This window comes from Manis pentadactyla, chromosome 2 (assembly GCF_030020395.1).
Source record: "Manis pentadactyla isolate mManPen7 chromosome 2, mManPen7.hap1, whole genome shotgun sequence".
Classification (NCBI taxonomy): domain Eukaryota; kingdom Metazoa; phylum Chordata; class Mammalia; order Pholidota; family Manidae; genus Manis; species Manis pentadactyla.
In genome coordinates, this window is record NC_080020.1 from 21019831 (window position 1) to 21040254 (window position 20424).

A 20424-nucleotide genomic window follows, 5' to 3' on the forward strand; every position below is an offset into this window, starting at 1 on the left:
ACAAGGACTTGAAAGGATTTGTTCTATCTAGGTTTCCTAAAGTAAAGGAAAGCATGTCATAATAAATAAAGACAGGGAAACTAGACAGAAAAATGTAAACTAAATGAAAGGATAAAATTAAATTTCTAAAACTGTAAAGCAAAATTTCTGAAATGAAAATTACCTTGAAAAGGCTTTAAGAGCAGATTAGAGACAGAAGAAAGGATGCATCATGGAAACTGAAGACAGATTATCTTCTGAAGATTATTATCTGAAGATAGAGTATCAATATAAATTATCCACTATAAAGAACAGAGAGAATAAAGATTTAAAACAACAACAGGACCTTTGAGGCACATGGGATGATGTATAAAATATATGCAATGGCATCTATACCAATAAAATGCCTGAAAATATTATGAATATCCCTAAAACCTGCTGGACTTTCTGCAAGTGTGGCAGGCACTGGTCCCAAAATATGACAGTGCAAGAAGGGCAATGATTCCCTGTATACCCAGGGAAAGTGACACTATGACAGCTCTAGTGGCACTGGGGGGCAGACTAAGTGAATTCTCTGGAAAAAGACTAAAACCATAAAGATGATTATTCTGAGGCTTTAATGTGTTGAGCCCAGCTGCAGATCTAAGACAATGCTGGCTAGTAAGAGACTCAAGCATTTTGAGCTGGAAGGAAAGAAGAGGAAAAAGGGCCAAATGACTCCGTTCTTGTTAGACTGGAGGAAGGAAAAACAAGGACATGCAAACAGAACAGAGAGATGCCATAGGGGGAGAACAGACCAGACCCCAAGGTCCTTGCCTTATATGGAAAGGGGACAGCTGTTCCTGAATTCCATCCTTCTGATGTGCCAACTAAGACCCAGATGTCAGCCTCATCCCTCTTGGAAGGAAAAAAGTTTCTAGTTGTCTATTATGTCACCTTTAGCCAATCATACCTCTCCACGCCCCCTAGGATAACTTCCCACTCCTCCCCCTCCTAACCCCTTATAAGCCCCCACCTCCCTCACCAGATGTGACTTCCCCGGCCTGTAGTACCCAGACCGTGGAACATCATCCAGGAGTGGCATTCAAATAAAATACCTGGTCCTTTGTTGCCTCTCTTCACCTGCTTATTTTGGCTAAAATTTATCTTACATTTGGTGCTGAAACCCGGGAAGGAGCGTGAGTGCATGGCCCTGACCGGCCACCAGTGGCTCTGCCCCCTCCTTCCCCGACCCAGGATCTCAGCCTGCTCTCCGCTGCATGGACTATTTTCCGGTGAGTCCCTCAGTTTCCCCAAGTCTGTTTCCCTCCCTAACTCCATTTCACCTGGTCTGTTAGAAATTGTACGTACGTCCAGGTGGCCCACCCTCTGCAGGCATCCGGCCTGCCCCTGGCCCTGCAGCACAGGAGACGTGCCTACCCCAGGCCCCAGGACATCTGGGGGCATCTGGCCTGCCCCTGCCCCTGCAGTATAGGAGACGTCCCTACCACAGGCCCCAGGACGTCTGCAGGCATCTGGCCAGCCCCTGGCCCTGTGGTGGGGGAGACATCCCTCACCAGGCTCCCAGGACGTCTCCCCTGACTTGGTGCGCTTGGGACACTGGGCGCTCCTCTCAGCAGGATTAGTTGGGGAGTGACGCAGATATGGGGAACCAGCCCTCAAAAGCAGGGGCTCAGACCCCATTGTGGTGTCTTATTTCTAATTTGGCTACTCTATATTTGTCCCAGGAAGTTCACAAATAGAAGCTAGTCTTCCTTTGTTCTGAGGCCGTGTCTCAGTATCCCTTGGACAATCAATCTCGCTGGCCCCCAGAGGGAACTTTCAATTTTAGCCTCCTCACCACCTTAACTAATTATTGCCACTGGAGTGGAGAGTAGAGTGAAATCCCATATGTGCAGGCTTTTTGGACTTTACACTCCCATCCAGACCTTTATGTTGTGTTCAATGACTCAAGTTCTCCTGGCCCGATCTCCAGTTAAAGATTGTCAGCCTCTTACTCTGCTCAGTACTTCTTCCTTTTCAGATCCGCCAGAAGACCTCAGTGGCCCACCTCCCTTAGCTCGCGATCCCCTCCCCTCTCTCCACCACCATCTTTAAGTCCTTTGTCTTCACACGTGTCGCTGCCATCTTAAAGTTCTACATTCTCAACCATGCCGTTGTCCTGCTCTCCTCTTCCGGTGGCTGCACCACCCCCCTCCCCCTCTCCTTCCACCTTCACCACCCTCTTCCCCCACCAGAACACGCTCCTCCCACCCTCTGGTTCCAAAAGCCACTGACAAGAAGCTGAGGAGAGAGAGAAAGCAGTTAAATATCAGTGACTCAAGTCTTTTTATTGGTTTGTCTGTCTGTGTGTATGTTTCTGTGTAAGAAGAGTTGCTGACTGTAGTTGTTGTGTCTCAGTTTGTATGTTTGTGTGTCTAGGTGTATTGATGAAAAATATTTTCCTCCGTCCAGATGGTATTAATAAAAATTGATTTAAAAACAAGCACTTGTGAAAATTGGGTATTCTAAAACTTCCAGAAAATCTGATAAAAAATGTTAAGCATTAATGCTAATTTGGGATTGGCTGAGGTGGGCATGTCCTTGTAGTTATCAGCTGCCTAAGTTTACCTAAGGTCATTTAAGTCGATGTTATCTGCTAAATCTTTTAAGAATAAAATGCCTAAAGGCTTGGCTTTGTCTGATATTCAGTAAAGGTCTTGTAAGTAATCTAGCATAGTTGTTACGAATGAATGAACTAAATAAGTGTGGCAAGTGAACACCTTTTTAATTATGTGTTACAGTGTGTATACTTACCTACAGCCTGAGAATCTTTGTAGTAACCTAAAACCTTAAAGTTTTGCTAAGTTAAGAAGATATACTTTATGTTTAGTGAGAGATTGTGCTGTAAATCTCATAGTTACAGAAATTATAAAATGTTCATAAATTTATCAATCTAAAGAATGCTAGTGTAACAGTTTACAATAGCCTGCTTCTCAGTGTTCACTAAAAATTAAGATACCTAATGGTTTTAAGTTCTAATTAAAACTACTTAAAGTAATAAGGAAAACATTTCTGCATGCTAAAGAATGTGTCTTTTGATAAAAGAAAGTAACTTTGTTCTAAAGTACAGATGTTTATTTAGAGGGGGAAATCTTAATGTAAAAAAGGTTGTAGAAAGTTTGTAGAGGAACTTAATATGGTCATGCTATATAAAATTAAAGCAAATGAGTCTCAGTATAAAGTACACAGCAAAATTAGAATTTTGTTTTCAGTTTAAAAGACAAAGTTTTCTTAACTGTTAGTCTGGTCTTAATATTGAAAAATTGCAAAAAGTTCTCTAATTATTTTATCAAAGCAGTTTCTCATGCTTAAAGTCTCAGTGAGTTGTCAGAGTATTTAAGAAAATGAGATCTTAATATTAAAAGGACTAAAAGCTTAACTATGCTAACAACTGTGTAAACTTCTTTATTTGCCTTTGAGGTATTTTGTCATTCTGGTTAAATGGATAAGTATTGCTTCATAGCAACCTATAATCCTATTTAAGCAAGTGCCAAAGAAACTTTCATCTGACAGTTTCCCAAAATCAAATTCAAAAAAGGTGCTTTTAACTCTAGTTAACTCTGATATTTTTCAGAGAGCCCCTGGAACATGTCAGAGGAATTTTTTTTCTCATTGGGGAAAGTATTTGGCTAATTTGGCTTATTTATCTGATATATATAATTACCTGCTTAATTACCTAGAAAGCACTGTCAAAGGGAATGATGCTAAACTTTGTTACTGAATGTTTTGTTACAGAAATATCCAAATTTCCTTATGTCAACTGTCTTATACTAAGCTCTCATCAGATCTTTAGCCATTGTCATTTGTAAGTCTTGTCATTTAGAGTCACTGTTTTATTACTCCTAAACTACTAGTAAAGAACTAGATTTCAGCAGAACAGGTATTAGTTACATAGGATTAAGTAAACTAAGGAAGATGATTTTGTGGCTTTTTGTTTCAAATGTTGTTGATAAAGTGTTTTAAGCTTTTTCTCTTAAGCTGACAACAGTTTAGTAAATGAATGCATTTATAAGCAGAATCGAAACTTTATCTTTCTCTCTACCTGATCCCTCCAGAATTTAAAAACTCTCAGTGACTATTTTTATATTTCATGGCAGTATGTTTATTTGCACAAGTTCAATAAGAACCTGCTTTCCTTGTAAGAGGACCAATTAAAAACACTGATTATATTACCAAGGCTTTGACTGGAACGTCATACCTGAGAGTCATGTGTGTAAACTCAGATATGAACAGACAGCTTTAAGGAACTAAGATTGATTTTATAAAGCCAACAAAGCCCCTTAAAAGAACTGGCCTGGTACCTTGCTTACAGAGTTCCCAGTAGCCTTACCAGGTGAGGAAGGAAGGTCACTGCCTGGCAGGTGCAGGAACCTTAAGAATGTCTTGGGAATCTCAGAGAAGAGAGGAATTCATTTAAATGTACAGGTACTGCAGGCACAACCTGATGGCAAGTATGGCTTGGCTTTCTGACCTCAAGAAGCCTTTAAAATTCCAATCTGAAATTCCTTATAAAAAGTTCCAGCAGAGCCAAGATGGCGGCGTGAGTAGAGCAGCAGAAATCTCCTCCCAAAAACCACATATATCTATGAAAATATAACAAAGACAACTCTTCCTAGAATAGAGACCAGAGGACACAGGAGATCATTCAGACCACATCCACACCTGCGAGAACCCAGCGCCTGGCGAAGGGGGTAAGATACAAGCCCCAGCCCGGCGGGACCTGAGCGCCCCTCCCCCCAGCTCCCTGCGGGAGTAGAGGAGTTGGAGCGGGGAGGCAGAGGGAGCCAAGGACTGCTGAACACCCAGCCCCAGCCATCAACACGAGAGTGCAGACACAGTGCATGCGTGAGGTGCTGGATACTAGGGAAACAGGGCAGCAAGACCGGTGAGTGGGTGCCTAAGGCCAGGGCCGGAGAACAAAGAAAACAGGAGCGGCCTCTTTTTTTTTGCGAGTGTTTTTTGGAAGTCTTAAAGGGACAGGGACCCCAGTGCTAGGGAAACAGGGCAGCAAGACCAGTGAGCAGGTGCCTGAGGCTGGCACCTGAGGACAAAGAAAAGTGAATTGTTTTTTTCCTTTTTTTGCTTTTGTTGTTGTTGTTGTTTTGGTTTGGCGAGTGCTTTTTGGAAGTCTTGAAGGGGCAGGGAGGGACACTTACTCCAGAGGTAGGGAATCTGGGGATCTCTGGGCACTCTAACCCCCTGGGCAGCAGGAAGCATGGAGGCCCCTTACGGAGATAAATAGCCTCCCTGCAACTCCCCCTCCAAAGGGCTCCACCATTTGAAGCAGCCGCCCGAGCCAGGCCACACCCACAGCAACAGCGGAGATAAACTCCATAGCAGCCGGGCAGGAAGCAGAAGCCCTGTCTGCGCACAGCTGAACAGGCACAAGCCGCTAGAGGCCGCTATTCACCCAGGAGAGGAAGGCCACAAACCAACAAGAAGGGAAGTTCTTCCAGCCATCACTCGTGCCAGCTCTGCAAACTATCTCTATCGCCAAGAAAAGGCAAAATTACAGGCAGACAAAGATCACAGAGTCAACACCTGAGAAGGAGACAGACCAAACAAGCCTTCCTGAAAAAGAATTCAAAATAAAAATCATAAACATGCTGATGGAGATGCAGAGAAAAATGCGAGAGCAATGGGATGAAGTCTGGTGCGAGATCACAGATGCCAGGAAGAAGATTACAGAAGTGAAACAAACCCTGGAAGGATTTATAAGCACAATGAATAAGACGCAAGAGGATATTGAAGGAATAGAAATCAGAGAACAGGAACACATAGAAGCTGACATAGAGAGAGATAAAAGGAGCTCCAGGAATGAAACAATATTAAGAGAACTGTGTGACCAATCCAAAAGGGACAATATCTGCATTATAGGGGTACTAGAAGAAGAAGAGAGAAGAAAAGGGATAGAAAGTGTCTTTGAAGAAATAATTGCTGAAAACTTCCCCAAACTGGGGGAGGAAATAATTGAACAGACAACGGAAATACACAGAATCCCCAAAAGAAAGGATCCAAGGAGGACAACACCAAGACACATAATAATTAAAATGGCAAGGATCAAGGACAAGGAAAGAGTTTTAAAGGCAGCTACAGAGAAAAAGGTCACCTATAAAGAAAAACACATGAGGCTAACATCACACTTCTCAACAGAAACCCTACAGGCCAGAAGAGAATGGCATGATATACTTAATGCAATGAAACAGAAGGGCCTCGAACCAAGCACACTGTATCCAGCACGATTATCATTTAAATATGATGGTGGGATTAAACAATTACCAGACAAGCAAAAGCTGACAGAATTTGCTTCCCACAAACCACCTCTACAGAACATCTTACAGGGACTGCTCTAAATGGGAGCACTCCTAGAAAGAGCACAGAACAAAACACCCAACATATGAAGAAAGGAGGAGGAGGAATAAGAAGGGAGAGAAGAAAAGAATCTCCAGACAGTGTATATAATAGCTCAATAAGAGAGCTAAGTTAGGCAGTAAGATACTAAAGAGGCTAACTTTGAAACTTTGGTAACCATGAATTTAAAGCCTGCAATGGCAATAAGTACATATCTCTCAATAGTCACCCTAAATGTAAATGGACTGAATGCACCAATCAAAAGACACAGAGTAACAGAATGGATAAAAAAGCAAGACCCATCTATATGCTGCTTACAAGAAACTCACCTCAAACCCAAAGACATGTACAGACTAGAAGTCAAGGGACAGAAACACATATTTCATGCAAACAACAGAGAGAAGAAAGCAGGAGTTGCAGTATTAATATCAGACAAAATAGACTTCAAAACAAAGAAAGTAACAAGAGATAAAGAAGGACACTACATAATGATAAAGGGCTCAGTCCAACAAGAGGATATAACCATTCTAAATATATATGCACCCAACACAGGAGCACCAGCATATGTGAAACAAATACTAACAGAACTAAAGGGGAAAATAGACTGCAATGCATTCATTCTAGGAGACTTCAACACACCACTCACCCCAAAGGATAGATCCACTGGGCAGAAAATAAGTAAGGACACAGAGGCACTGAACAACACAGTAGAACAGATGGACCTAATAGACATCTACAGAACTCTACGTCCAAAAGCAACAGGATATACATTCTTCTCAAGTGCACATGGAACATTCTCCAGAATAGACCACATACTAGCCCACAAAAAGAGCCTCAGTAAATTCCAAAAGATTGAAATCCTACCAACCAACTTTTCAGACCACAAAGGCATAAAACAAGAAATAAATACTACAAAGAAAACAAAAAGGGTCACAAACACATGGAGGCATAACAACATGCTCCTAAATAATCAATGGATCAATGACCAAATCAAAATGGAGATCCAGCAATATATGGAAACAAACGACAACAACAACACTAAGCCCCAACTTCTGTGGGACACAGCAAAAGCAGTCTTAAGAGAAAAGTATATAGCAATCCAAGCATATTTTAAAAAGGAAGAACAATCCCAAATGAATGGTCTAATGTCACAATTATCGAAATTGGAAAAAGAAGAACAAATGAGGCCTAAGGTCAGCAGAAGGAGGGACATAATAAAGATCAGAGAAGAAATAAATAAAATTGAGAAGAATAAAACAATAGCAAAAATCAATGAAACCAAGAGCTGGTTCTTTGAGAAAATAAACAAAATAGATAAGCTTCTAGCCAGACTTATTAAGAGGAAAAGAGAGTCAACACAAATCAACATTATTAGAAACGAGAAAGGAAAATTCACGACGGATCCCACAGAAATACAAAGAATTATTAGAGAATACTATGAAAACCTATATGCTAACAAGCTGGGAAACCTAGGAGAAATGGACAACTTCCTAGAAAAATACAACCTTCCAAGATTGACCCAGAAAGAAACAGAAAATCTAAACAGACTAATTACCAGCAACGAAATTGAAGTGGTAATCAAAAAACTACCAAATAACAAAACCCCCAGGCCAGATGGATTTACCTAGGAATTTTATCAGACATACAGGGAAGACATAATACCCATTCTCCTCAAAGTTTTCCAAAAAATAGAAGAGGTGGGGATACTCCCAAACTCATTCTATGAAGCTAACATCACCCTAATACCAAAACCAGGCAACGACCCCACCAAAAAAGAAAACTACAGACCAATATCCCTGATGAATGTAGATGCAAAAATACTCAACAAAATATTAGCAAACCGAATTCAAAAATATATCAAAAGGATCGTACACCATGACCAAGTGGGATTCATCCCAGGGATGCAAGGATGGCACAACATTCGAAAATCCATCAACATCATCCACCACATCAACAAAAAGAAAGACAAAAACCACATGATCATCTCCATAGATGCTGAAAAAGCATTTGACAAAGTTCAACATCCATTCATGATAAAAACTCTCAGCAAAATGGGAATAGAGGGCAAGTACCTCAACATAATAAAGGCCATCTATGAAAAACCCACAGCCAACATTATATTGAACAGAGAGAAGCTGAAAGCTTTTCCTCTGAGATCGGGAACTAGACAGGGATGCCCACTCTCCCCACTGTTATTTAACATAGTACTGGAGGTCCTAGCCAAAGCAATCAGACAAAACCAAAAAATACAAGGAATCCAGATTGGTAAAGAAGAAGTTAAACTGTCACTATTTGCAGATGACATGATACTGTACATAAAGAACCCTAAAGACTCCACCCCAAAACTACTAGAACTGATATCGGAATACAGCAAAGTTGCAGGATACAAAATCAACACACAGAAATCTGTGGCTTTCCTATATACTAACAATGAACCAACAGAAAGAGAAATCAGGAAAACAACTCCATTCACAATTGCATCAAAAAAAATTAAATACCTAGGAATAAACCTAACCAAAGAAGTGAAAGACTTATACTCTGAAAACTACAAGTCACTCTTAAGAGAAATTAAAGAGGACACTAACAGATGGAAACGCATCCCATGCTCGTGGCTAGGAAGAATTAATATCGTCAAAATGGCCATCCTGCCCAAAGCAATATACAGATTTGATGCAACCCTATGAAACTACCAGCAACATTCTTCAATGAACTGGAACAAAGAATTCAAAAATTCATATGGAACCACCAAAGACCCCGAATAGCCAGAGCAATCCTGAGAAAGAAGAATAAAGTATGGGGGATCTCACTCCCCAACTTCAAGCTCTATTATAAAGCCATAGTAATCAAGACAATTTGGTATGGCACAAGAACAGAGCCACAGACCAATGGAACATACTAGGGAATCCAGACATTTACCCAGACATATATGGTCAATTAATATTTGATAAAGGAGCCATGGACTTACAATGGCGAAATGACAGTCTCTTCAACAGATGGTGCTGGCAAAACTGGACAGCAACATGTAGGAGAATGAAACTGGACCATTGTCTAACCCCATATACAAAAGTAAACTCAAAATGGATCAAAGACCTGAATGTAAGTCACGAAACCATTAAACTCTTGGAAGAAAACATAGGCAAAAACCTCTTAGACATAAACATGAGTGACCTCTTCTTGAACATATCTCCCCGGGAAAGGCAAACAACAGCCAAAAATGAACAAGTGGGACTAGATTAAGCTGAAAAGCTTCTGTACAGCAAAAGACACCATCAATAGAACAAAAAGGAACCCTACAGTATGGGAGAATATCTTTGAAAATGACACATCCGATAAAGGCTTGACGTCCAGAATATATAAAGAGCTCACACGCCTCAACAAACAAAAAACAAATAACCCAATTAAAAAATGGGCAGAGGAACTGAACAGACAGTTCTCCAAAAAAGAAATACAGATGGCCAACAGACACATGAAAAGATGCTCCACATCGCTAATTATCAGAGAAATGCAAATTAAAACTACAATGAGGTATCACCTCACACCAGTAAGGATGGCTGCCATCCAAAAGACAAACAACAACAAATGTTGGCGAGGCTGTGGAGAAAGGGGAACCCTCCTACACTGCTGGTGGGAATGTAAATTAGTTCAACCATTGTGGAAAGCAGTATGGAGGTACATCAAAATGCTCAAAACAGACATACCATTTGACCCAGGAATTGCACTCCTAGGAATTTACCCTAGGAATGCAGCAATCAAGTATGAGAAAGACCAATGCACCCCTATGTTTATTGCAGCACTATTTACAATAGCCAAGAATTGGAAGCAACCTAAATGTCCATCAATAGATGAATGGATAAAGAAGATGTGGTACATATACACAATGGAATACTACTCAGCCATAAGAAAAGGGTAAATCCTACCATTTTCAGCAACATGGATGGAGCTGGAGGGTATTATGCTCAGTGAAACAAGCCAAGCAGAGAAAGAGAAATACCAAATGATTTCACTCATCTGTGGAATATAAGAACAAAGGAAAAACTGAAGGAACAAAATAGCAGCAGAATCACAGAACTCAAGAATGGACTAACAGGTACCAAACAGAAAGGGACTGGGGAGGATGGGTGAGTAGGGAGGGATAAGGGGGGGGAGAAAAAGGGGGTATTAAGATTAGGATGCATGGGGGTGTGGGAGAAAGGGGAGGGCTGTACAACACAGAGAAGACAAGTAGTGATTCTACAACATTTTGCTACGCTGATGGACAGTGACTGTAAAGAGGTATATGGGGGGACCTGTTATAGGGGAATGCCTAGTAAACAAAATATTCGTCATGTAAGTGTAGATTAATGATTAAAAAAAAAAAGCAGTTCCTGTGTGGTGACCTCCAATGAGTTTTACACAATGATATAAAGGGCATATAAAAGTGTAGGCAAAGGGTTTGTTTGTGTTTATACAGAGGAGCAAAGCCTAATTTGGCTACCCCGAAAATGAACTAAGATACGATATGAAAAAGAACTTCCAACATCAGCACTCTCAGGAAGACTCATGCCAGAAGATGATCATCAAAAAAACCCCAACAAAGATCCACGCACTGCTACAGCTGTAGATGCACTCATCCCACCAATTCCTGGACTTGCCATGGGAAGGAGGAAGGAGATATCTAAGCTGGCCTGTACATACAATAAAACAACAAATTTGACTGGATCTATACTGTTGGAACTCAACCAAGAATTAGGAGAAGTGCAAATTGTAGCGCTCCAAAATCTTACAACTACAGACTATTTACTGTTAAAAGAACATATGGGATGTGAACAGTCCCCAGGAATGGGTTGTTTTAATTTGTCTGATTTCTCTCAGACTGTTCAAGTTCAGTTGGACAATATCCACCATATCATAGATAAGTTTTCACAAATGCCTAAGGTGCCTAACTGGTTTTCTTGGTTTCACTGGAGATGGCTGGTAATTACAGGTATGCTTTGGTTACGTAACTGTACTCCTGTTATGTTAATGTGTGTGCAATTTAATTAGTAGTTTTAAACCTATACATGCTGAAGTTACTCTACGAGAAGATATGTCAAAGAAATAATCAATCTTCCCAGGTTTTCTTCCACCTGCTATTTCTATAGCTTTTCTTCTTCCTTCCTAATTACAACCCTTAAATAGAATTCGTGCCTCATATCAAATTTACCGAGTATCATAATTCTTCCAAGTGGTAAAGACACCTCAAGACAAATGCTGGGCATAGAAGCCACAGGGCATAAATATGCAAAGAAGTAAAAAGCTAACCTTTTCAAACAATAAGGCTTCTCTCTCACTTAACAACTTCACATTTCCCTGTATGGCCCCGGAAGATGACTGGTTAGCCAGAGACGGGTAAGATTCCTCAAGGGAGGAACAACCTAAGACAGGCAAGGTCGCAGGGGGGCCATCAGGTGAGAAAATGGGGATCAACAGAGGTGAGACTTAGAACCTCCCCCCCGCTGTTCTGAGAGAAATCTTCTGCATATGTGGATGTTTTATTGCCCTTGTCTAGCTTGGATTAACACATAGTCTACAGGCACACACCTGATCATCTACATTTGCTCTCTTACAACACTAAACTATGTTTTCTACCTTTATCTTGTATCTACCTACCACTTCAGCATTTTATTAAAAATAAAATAATAAAGGGAGAAATGTGGTATCCTCATATAAATCAAGTATAAAAATCAAATGAGTATTCGTATTTGAACTGTTTATAGTTCATAATGCATGAGCAAAACCGAAAGCTTCTGTGATGACTGCCCTTGTAATGTTCACCATGTGACTTATTCACTATGTAAGAATTTGTTCTCCATGTAAGAACTTGTTCGTTAAGCTTCAGAAGATTGGACACTGACGAAAATTAGGCTTGGGGTGGATTAATGATTGTGCATTGAGCATTAACCCCCCTATACAGAATTTTATTGTTGTTAACAACCATTTGATCAATAAATATGAGAGATGCCCTCACAAAAAAAAATATATATATATATACACACTTCCAATTGTAAAATAAATAAGTAACCAGGATATAATGTATAGCATAAGGAATATAGTCAAAATATTGTAACAACTTGGTACGGTGATAGCTGGTATCTAGAATTATCATGTATATAAATGTTGAATCACTGTGTTGTACACCTGAATCTACTGTAATACTGTGTGTCAATTACCCTTCAGTAAAAAATAATTATCTAAAAAAGAAAGACATTAAAGAAAAGAGTATCATGAATTAATCTCTCTTTGAACATAGATGAAAATATCCTTCACAAAATATTTGCACATGGAAGCTGTTTCGTAGGAAATGGACACTAAAGTATTTTGGGGTAAACAGATATGATGTCTGCAAGTTACTCTCAAATGGTCAAAAAACATATGCACCTATTTCTCTATCTCGATGTAGGGAGAGAATAATGAAGCAAATGGCATAGCATGCAAACTGGTGAATCGGGATAATGGGCATACAGGAGTTTCTTGACTTTTCTTGCAACTCACACATAATTTAAAATTTCATTGATCCTCTAAAAGGCTATAAGAAGTCAGAGTTTAATCATTTGTTTTTTACTTACCCTTGTCAAAGATTGCTTTGGGACTGTAGAATATTGCATAAATACAGCCTAATTAAACACAAACTTAAAAATTACAATCTAACAGTATTTCATAAAAAATACTAATAACCTTTGCAGGCCATGTTCTATCTCCTTTTTGTCTCTTTGGAATCAAGTCTTGATTTTGAGAAAGAGCAGCTAAATGCAGTTATGGCATTGGTCACCACAGCCAATCACTTGTTAATTACTGTCCTGTTCCCCTTTCTAAATATTTCTAGTATTTGTCCTTCCTGCCCATCTTTGTGGTTGTTGCCAGTGTTGTACTCTTGAGGCCATCCTGAGTTATTTAACCAACTCCTAATTGCCTCCCATTGAACTCTACCACCCAACCATTCATTACACAGCTGAAGGAAATTGCCTTTTATTCTATCAAATTCCGTGCCTCTTTGGATTAAAATATAACAATAATTCAACATTACCTACAGGATAGGATCCACACCCCTTAGAATTATGAACAAGATCTCTTAAGATTCAACCCTGTTCCTGACTAAGTCTACCTACACTGATTGGCAGAATTCTAAGATGACCCAAGTAACTCATATTTTTTATCTTCTCCACTTGAGTGTGGGAAGGATCTGTAATGTTCTTCTAACCACAGGATTTGGCAAAAGTAATGAGACATTATTCCTGTGATTATGTTACAGTGTAAGGGATTTTACAGTTGGAATTAAAGTTCTAAAACAGCTGATCATGAGTTCATCAGAAGGGAGACTATCCTGGGTGGGCTTAATCATCAGGCAGGGTCCTTTTCAAGAGGGTCAGGAACTCCAAGCAGAGAGATTCTCCTGCTCTCCCGAAGGATCAGTGGTGATGAGACCCGTCTTGCAGAGAAGGCCACATGGCACAGACCCTGGGGCCATCTAGGAGCTGAGAAGAGCAACTGGCTAATAGTAGGTGGGAACCTCAGCCTTAGAATCACAAGCAACTGAATTCTGACAGTAACCATGTGAGTTTGGAAGAGCGTCTGAGCTCCAGGTGAGGATGCAGCTTGGACGACCTTGACTTCAGCTTGTGAGGGCCTGAACACAGAAGCCCATTAAACCATGCCTACCGAAACTGAGATATAGGCAATGTTTGAAGCCGTTAAGTTTGTGGTAACTTGTTATGCAGCATTAGAAATACCTTCCAAAGACCACCCTTGCCTTTTCTCTACCATGCTGTCCGAGCTTCTTCCATGTCTCCAGAGTTTTATATATGCTTGGAAAGATTGCTTTTCATTGTGCTACCTGTAATTTGAGGTAGGTATAGCCCTGTCTTTGTACCCACTTTTTGTCCATATACCAGATCAATATTGGTTTAAACATTTGTTCTTCCTACTAGACCAGCTCCTTGATGGCAGAGACAGGGTGTCATCGTGCTATTTCCCTAGTAACTGGAATCACAGACATCTCAGTTGAAATCTCCCTAATTGATTGGGAAAGAAATATTACTCCGTATCCATAAGCACATTCCTTCTCGTCATTTTTTTTTACAAAAGAAATAGATATGGAGTTTTTAGAAATCTTTTGTACCATAGAAAGGAAATAACTAAGAAACATGCACAAACTCACACATATTTCTAAATCCAGTACAGTTACTGATCACCCTAATTCCTGGTCTATAGCTCTAAATGCCACTACAATTTCTGTAACATTCAATTTTCCTCAAAACAGAAAAATGCAGGCTGCCAGCCAATTCACTAATCACAAGATGAGACAAAAGAGCTAGTCTGTGACTGCGGACATCTCACAAAAGCCTTATTAGTATTCTAAGACACAGCAAATCAACCAACTGATAAGCTGCACTTCTAAGGAGGACCAGGGTCCAGCACACTTAAAGAAAAGAGATCCTCAGAAGAATGGGAACGGATTCAAGACGCGGCATGGGGGCCGATGTGATACGGTCCCTCAATGCACCGATCCTCAGATATTTTGCTCTCCGAATCATGCAGAGCAGTTTCCCCGTATTCTCACCAACACAGGCTTCAGTTCCCTGTAAGAAATACCGGCAGCTAGGACTCAATTAGATGCCACTGTGAGGCTCGCCCTTCGTAAATGACAGTGAATGTTTGGAAAGGAAACAAAAAGGTAGCAGCTGTGTGAAGGAACCACCATGACGTTTTCAGCGAAAATTAGACTCTTAGCTATTTTTAAAAAAGCATTTCCTTCACTGTTGGCAGGATAATAAACTGGAATGACATTTGTGGGGAGGCAACTCAGCAATATTAAATGAATTGGCATTGAAAAACCCTTTTACTCAGCAAGTTCCCTTCTACGAACCCATCTATTGAAATACTAACTTGACAAAATATTTCTCACCCATAAGTTCTGTCAGTGTGCCAGCCTTTCTTGGCATGGCTTAAGAATAATCAGATTCTGAATGAAGGGCTGGATCTGGCAACTCCCTTTTATCAAGCATGCTTTTAATACTAATTACATAAAATGAAAACATCTGCCAAATTCCTATTGTTTTTAATGGCCTCATTCACATTGCTTTTAAAAATGGCATCATAAATTTTAATCATGATTTCAGTAACAAATAGGCCTTATATTTTTCATGAGTCTTAGTTATAGTAACAATTTTCTTCTCCCATCATCTGTGTGTATGTGTGTATGTACTTCCTAATTCCATAGTACAAAGAGTTAGTGCTAGGGGCTTTTCTGTAGCTCAGTCTCCTAAGAAAAACTATAGGCTGTGACTAGAACATAGCAAACACTGTGAGAACTCATAAAATCTCAGGGGAGATATTATATCAAAAGGATATACACATTCTCTTATGAAGGTAGTAAATGCCAGAGCTCTCAAACAGTATACTGCCTCACTCATCTGGATGTTATTTTCAGGGCAAAACCCTCACACACGTTGTCTTTCAGTTTAGAACTGTCGTACTACAGACCTCTCCTATACCTCCCTCCTGCCAGTCTTTCCTAAATCCTAATCTTTCACATAGTGAACCCACATTTTTCTCCACACATGATTTCACTTGAATCGCTCTTTTTCCTCTCGATTGAAGATGCCTGATTTCCCTTGATGCAAAAGGGCAATATTTTTAATGCACCATAAACAAAATGCTAGAGAGAAAATGCCAACCATATGACCTCAGGCATATTACTTAACCTTTCTCAGTTTCTTTATTGGCAAAATGCAGATAACTGAGGAAGGTACTACATAAACTCATTTGAGCATTAAGTGAAGTCATGCACACATGATAAGCCCTCAACAAGAACCAGCCCCATCATGTTAAGTATTATTACATTAACAGCATCACTTGGAAAAGGTGCTCTTCTTAACTCTCTCCTTGCTGGAGCAGAGAAATCATAGAGGGAAAATGTGTAAATAATTCCTTATTTGTTTCATCTCCCATTCCCATAATTTCTAAACAAACTGTTCAAGGCATATTTCAGAAGACGTCATGGAAAGGAAGTGCCGTCCTGAGAGGGTTAACATGACTGGGGAGTAGGCGCAGAATGGGCGAAGGGCTATGCCACTGCCATGTGAGTTCCAGGGGTCTAAGGGTGGACTTCATGTCTGTGGATGTAAGTCTACCTGCTCCTCTCTTCAACTGCCTGCCACTCACTAACTAGACAAAGCCAGACAGCCACCAGCCCCTACTAAAATATCCCTGATTTCTTATACCTTATACCCCTGACTACCTGAGATGTTGCTCCTCCTTTACACAAACTGCTTGCGAAAATTTAACAAGGCAGACTCATATTCAAAGTTTCATCACCACAGCATGAATATGCTCAAGTATGTCACAAATACTCAGAAATGATTTGCATATGAAATGAATAATCTCCCATGCATGATTTTCCTTGAGTTCAATGGTTCAGTGTAGATATTGTGTATTTTATCATTCCTGGAACAGACCATGTGTACTATACTAAGTTAAATACTTAGTGTCCTGGAAAGTTAATTTTCTCAGGTCATTACTACCATTGAGCTCACCTCAGTTTTTTCCCTTCTTCTAACTTTGAGTTAAATCCCCACTTACTTGGAAATTTTGGCTTGTAGATTGTTTTGCCAATGGGTTTCTGCCCTGGAAAAGTTCACTATGGACTCAGTGTGACCAAAGAAATGACAGTAGAACGTTCTTGGGGTGAAAGAGTTATACCCAACTTTATTTCCATGATGGCAGGTCAATCACTAAAATCCTGTTCACTCAGAGCGAGTCTGCATGCAGCAAGCCAGTCTCTGCCTCTGGGCCTCTGGGCCTCTGGGTCTCTGCTCTCCTGCAGCCCTGCAGCCATGCTCAGAGTCAATAATGATGCATTGCCCACACATGTGTAGTGAGCTAGCCAGTCAGGGCCAAGTGAGAATCTTGGCCACAGGAGCCTTCATTTTATCCACAAGATCTAAGAACAAATAGCTATTTAAACAGCTGGCTCAGTGGGATCTTACAAATTCCTGTTTTTATAAACCAGAAACTGAATCTAAAGGAGGGGTCCTAAGTTTGGGTCGGGGTGGGGGGTAAGAGTCAGGTTCCTAGAGTTAGAGATAGAAACCCTACTTCCATTTCTTGACACATTCCCCAACTTCTGTGAGCCTCATTCTTTGGTCTTACAATGTGAATAATACCTGCACCAATGTTGTCAGACAGCTTTGAGGCCTAAATGATAACAAATGTCAATCTTTTAGCACAATGCCTAGTTTATAGTAAGGACTCAATTCATTGTCATCTTCAGCAAACACATAGGGTCATGGAAATAGCCTGATTCAAGACTTAGAAGATAACTTGTTCTCGCTTAGGTTTATCATTAACTGCCCCTTTGCGTGAGTCACCCTCCTTCCCTGAACGTCAATTTCCTCATCTGTCTGTGTGTATGGAGAGACAGTTTCTCCATGAGTTATCATTCAGTTATTTAAAATGTCCTTGCATCAGCTGAATCTTTTCTTACTGAAGATCAGTGATGGTACTTTTATTCTTTCAACACATTTATTGTAATAAACATTGTTAGAGACTGGGAAAAACCACATTGAAAAAGAATGTCAGGGAGGGACTTGCCAGTAATGTTTGTCATAGCAACTGCAGATAACCAAGAAGTTATGATGCCATGTGAAAAATACTATAGTCAGGGAACTCCAAGGTGCTGGTGTGCGGAGAGGGTGGAAGGTGTTCAGGGTGGCCTCCCAGCAGAAGAAATGTCTAAATGGAGAAATGACCGTTACATAGGAGTTTCTCTCAAAGCCCAAGGGTGACCATTGTTTGCCCCTTCTTAGATGACCCAAGATCACTGACCTCTGTCTGCTGTACCCTCATCTTTCCATGATTTTCACCTGCCTGCCATTTCTCGTGAGTGTGTGTCTGACTCTAGTCACCATTTGTTGCCTTAATTTGCTGTGGGTAATGAAATCAAAGGACTAATTTTCTTAAAACTGTATTTTTTGTTATAAAAGATTTGTAAGGAGAATGCCTTTCTTCAACAATTTTTGTTTTACTTTTTAAAAAGTTTTCATTGTTACTATACTTCAGATCACTGACCTCCAGATAAGGAATGAAAGAAAATGTAAACCCTTATTTATTTATTTTTTTGAAAAGAATAGGTGGAAAGACCAAGAAAATTAATTAGACCCAATTATTGAAAGAAAAATGGAAATCGCAGAGCCACACTTACTGTTCTTAAAAAAAAAAGCCTTATGCATGATCTGTAGTATAATGTCCTATAATAATTCACAGTGAAAGTATTATGAACTTAGTGAATGTGTAAATTAATATAAGTATGAAAAAAAGTCTCATAAGAATTCTGTCATTGAAGGTAAATTTTTGCTGTTAAAGAAGATACATGAGAAACATCTACATGGCCTGTTACAGTAGTAATTTTCACCAAGAAAAGGGCAAAAAAAGATACTTGTTCTCATTTAGTTTTATTGTTAAAAACAAATGGAAATATAGCAGAAGGGAATGAATAGGAACAGGACACAGCCTGCCTTCACTACGAAGTGCACATAATACAAAAAGTAGTCACTCTGGGTTTATTTATATTGTTTTTGGCTTCAATTGAATTCAACTTAATTAATACACAATCTATATTTCAGATATATTCCACTAAAAGAATTAGTAGGTTACAATTTTTGAAATTATTGCCCAGCATTTCTTCAGTCACTGAATAGAAAAAGAGAATGTGACTTATTCAACCATTGGCTCTGATAAACTAAATTAGCAAGCATTTTAACTATACATTTCATGTCTACAATATTTAGAATATACTCCCAGGACATAAAAAAGGAGCACAAAAAATCAGAATTCATTAATTATCTCAGAGTTTTATGTAACTCTGGCCTTGTAACATAATATTTTAAAGATTCCAAGATCAACTAATTTTTTTAATGGAGCCAAAGTCTTCTAGGACTTCCTCTCAGAATGACTCAGAACAGTTCTGAGTAAACAGTACATGTTCATTGAACATCTTTCTCTACATCATTGAAACAGCTTTGGCATCAAAAGCTTGGATTTTTTTGAAACTTATACTATAGAAGTGGTTCTGAAACTCCAAACTCTAACAGGCCAGCACAGCTGCAGGATGCTGGAGTGCCCATTCCCAGGACTCGTCAGAAGCCAGTGGGGACACTGTGGAGCAAAACAGCCCATGATTCCGTCAGACAGGGTACCACTGAGATAAGAATTCAGTAAAAAGTAACAACACACACACACAAGGAAATCCCCCACCGTTAGTGAGAGTTCATAGACATCCTAGGATGGCTAAAACCCCAAGGACTTCTGATAACTGGAAATCTAAGAAGACGAGAAAATAACTACAAGACAATTGAAAACATCAATCTTCTAGAAATAGAAAAGAACAAGGAATTCAAAAATAAACAGATTTTTAACAAGTAACTAAAGAAAGGCGAAAGACAAATAAGTACTGAAATTTAAAATTCAATAGTTTTCTTGCCACCAGGTTGGCAAAAACTAGAAAAGCTGTCAACACCAAGTGTTGGTAAAGATGTAGAGCAAAGGGAACTCCCACACTCCTGGTTTGAGGTACAAATTGGTACAACTACCTGAAAACAAAATTTGTCATTACCTAGTAAATGGCACATTCTCCCACTTTCTATACAATTTTGCTCTTAAGCAAATATCCTAGAGAAATTCCTGACCTTGTGTAATAAAATCTGCAAAATAATTTTTAGAGAAGTGTAATCAATGGGATAATTAAACAATTAAGGTATGTTTATGTAATGCAATACTATAGAAAAAGAAGGAATGAAATATAAACATGGTTATCAGCAAAAGACACTTTAGAGGAAAAAAAGCAAGTTTCAACATAAAGTATCAGTCCATTTTTATAAAAGCCAAAATTTGTAAAACTAGGTAGTATATCACTTAAATTGTCATAATTATGTGTGATATTTTAAGAGAAAATAATATTGAAGTCATGAAGAAATGAAACTTACTTTTGATTTTTGAATATGGCAGACAAAAAATTGTATTTCAGTTAAACACAAACAA

The 20424-nt window shown here is 39.5% G+C and overlaps 1 pseudogene; it reads left to right on the forward strand.

The window, feature by feature from the left end:
* Window positions 1-382: 382 nt before the first annotated feature.
* On the forward strand, window positions 383-1071 carry LOC118932520 (60S ribosomal protein L36a-like; annotated as a pseudogene).
* Window positions 1072-20424: the final 19353 nt, after the last annotated feature.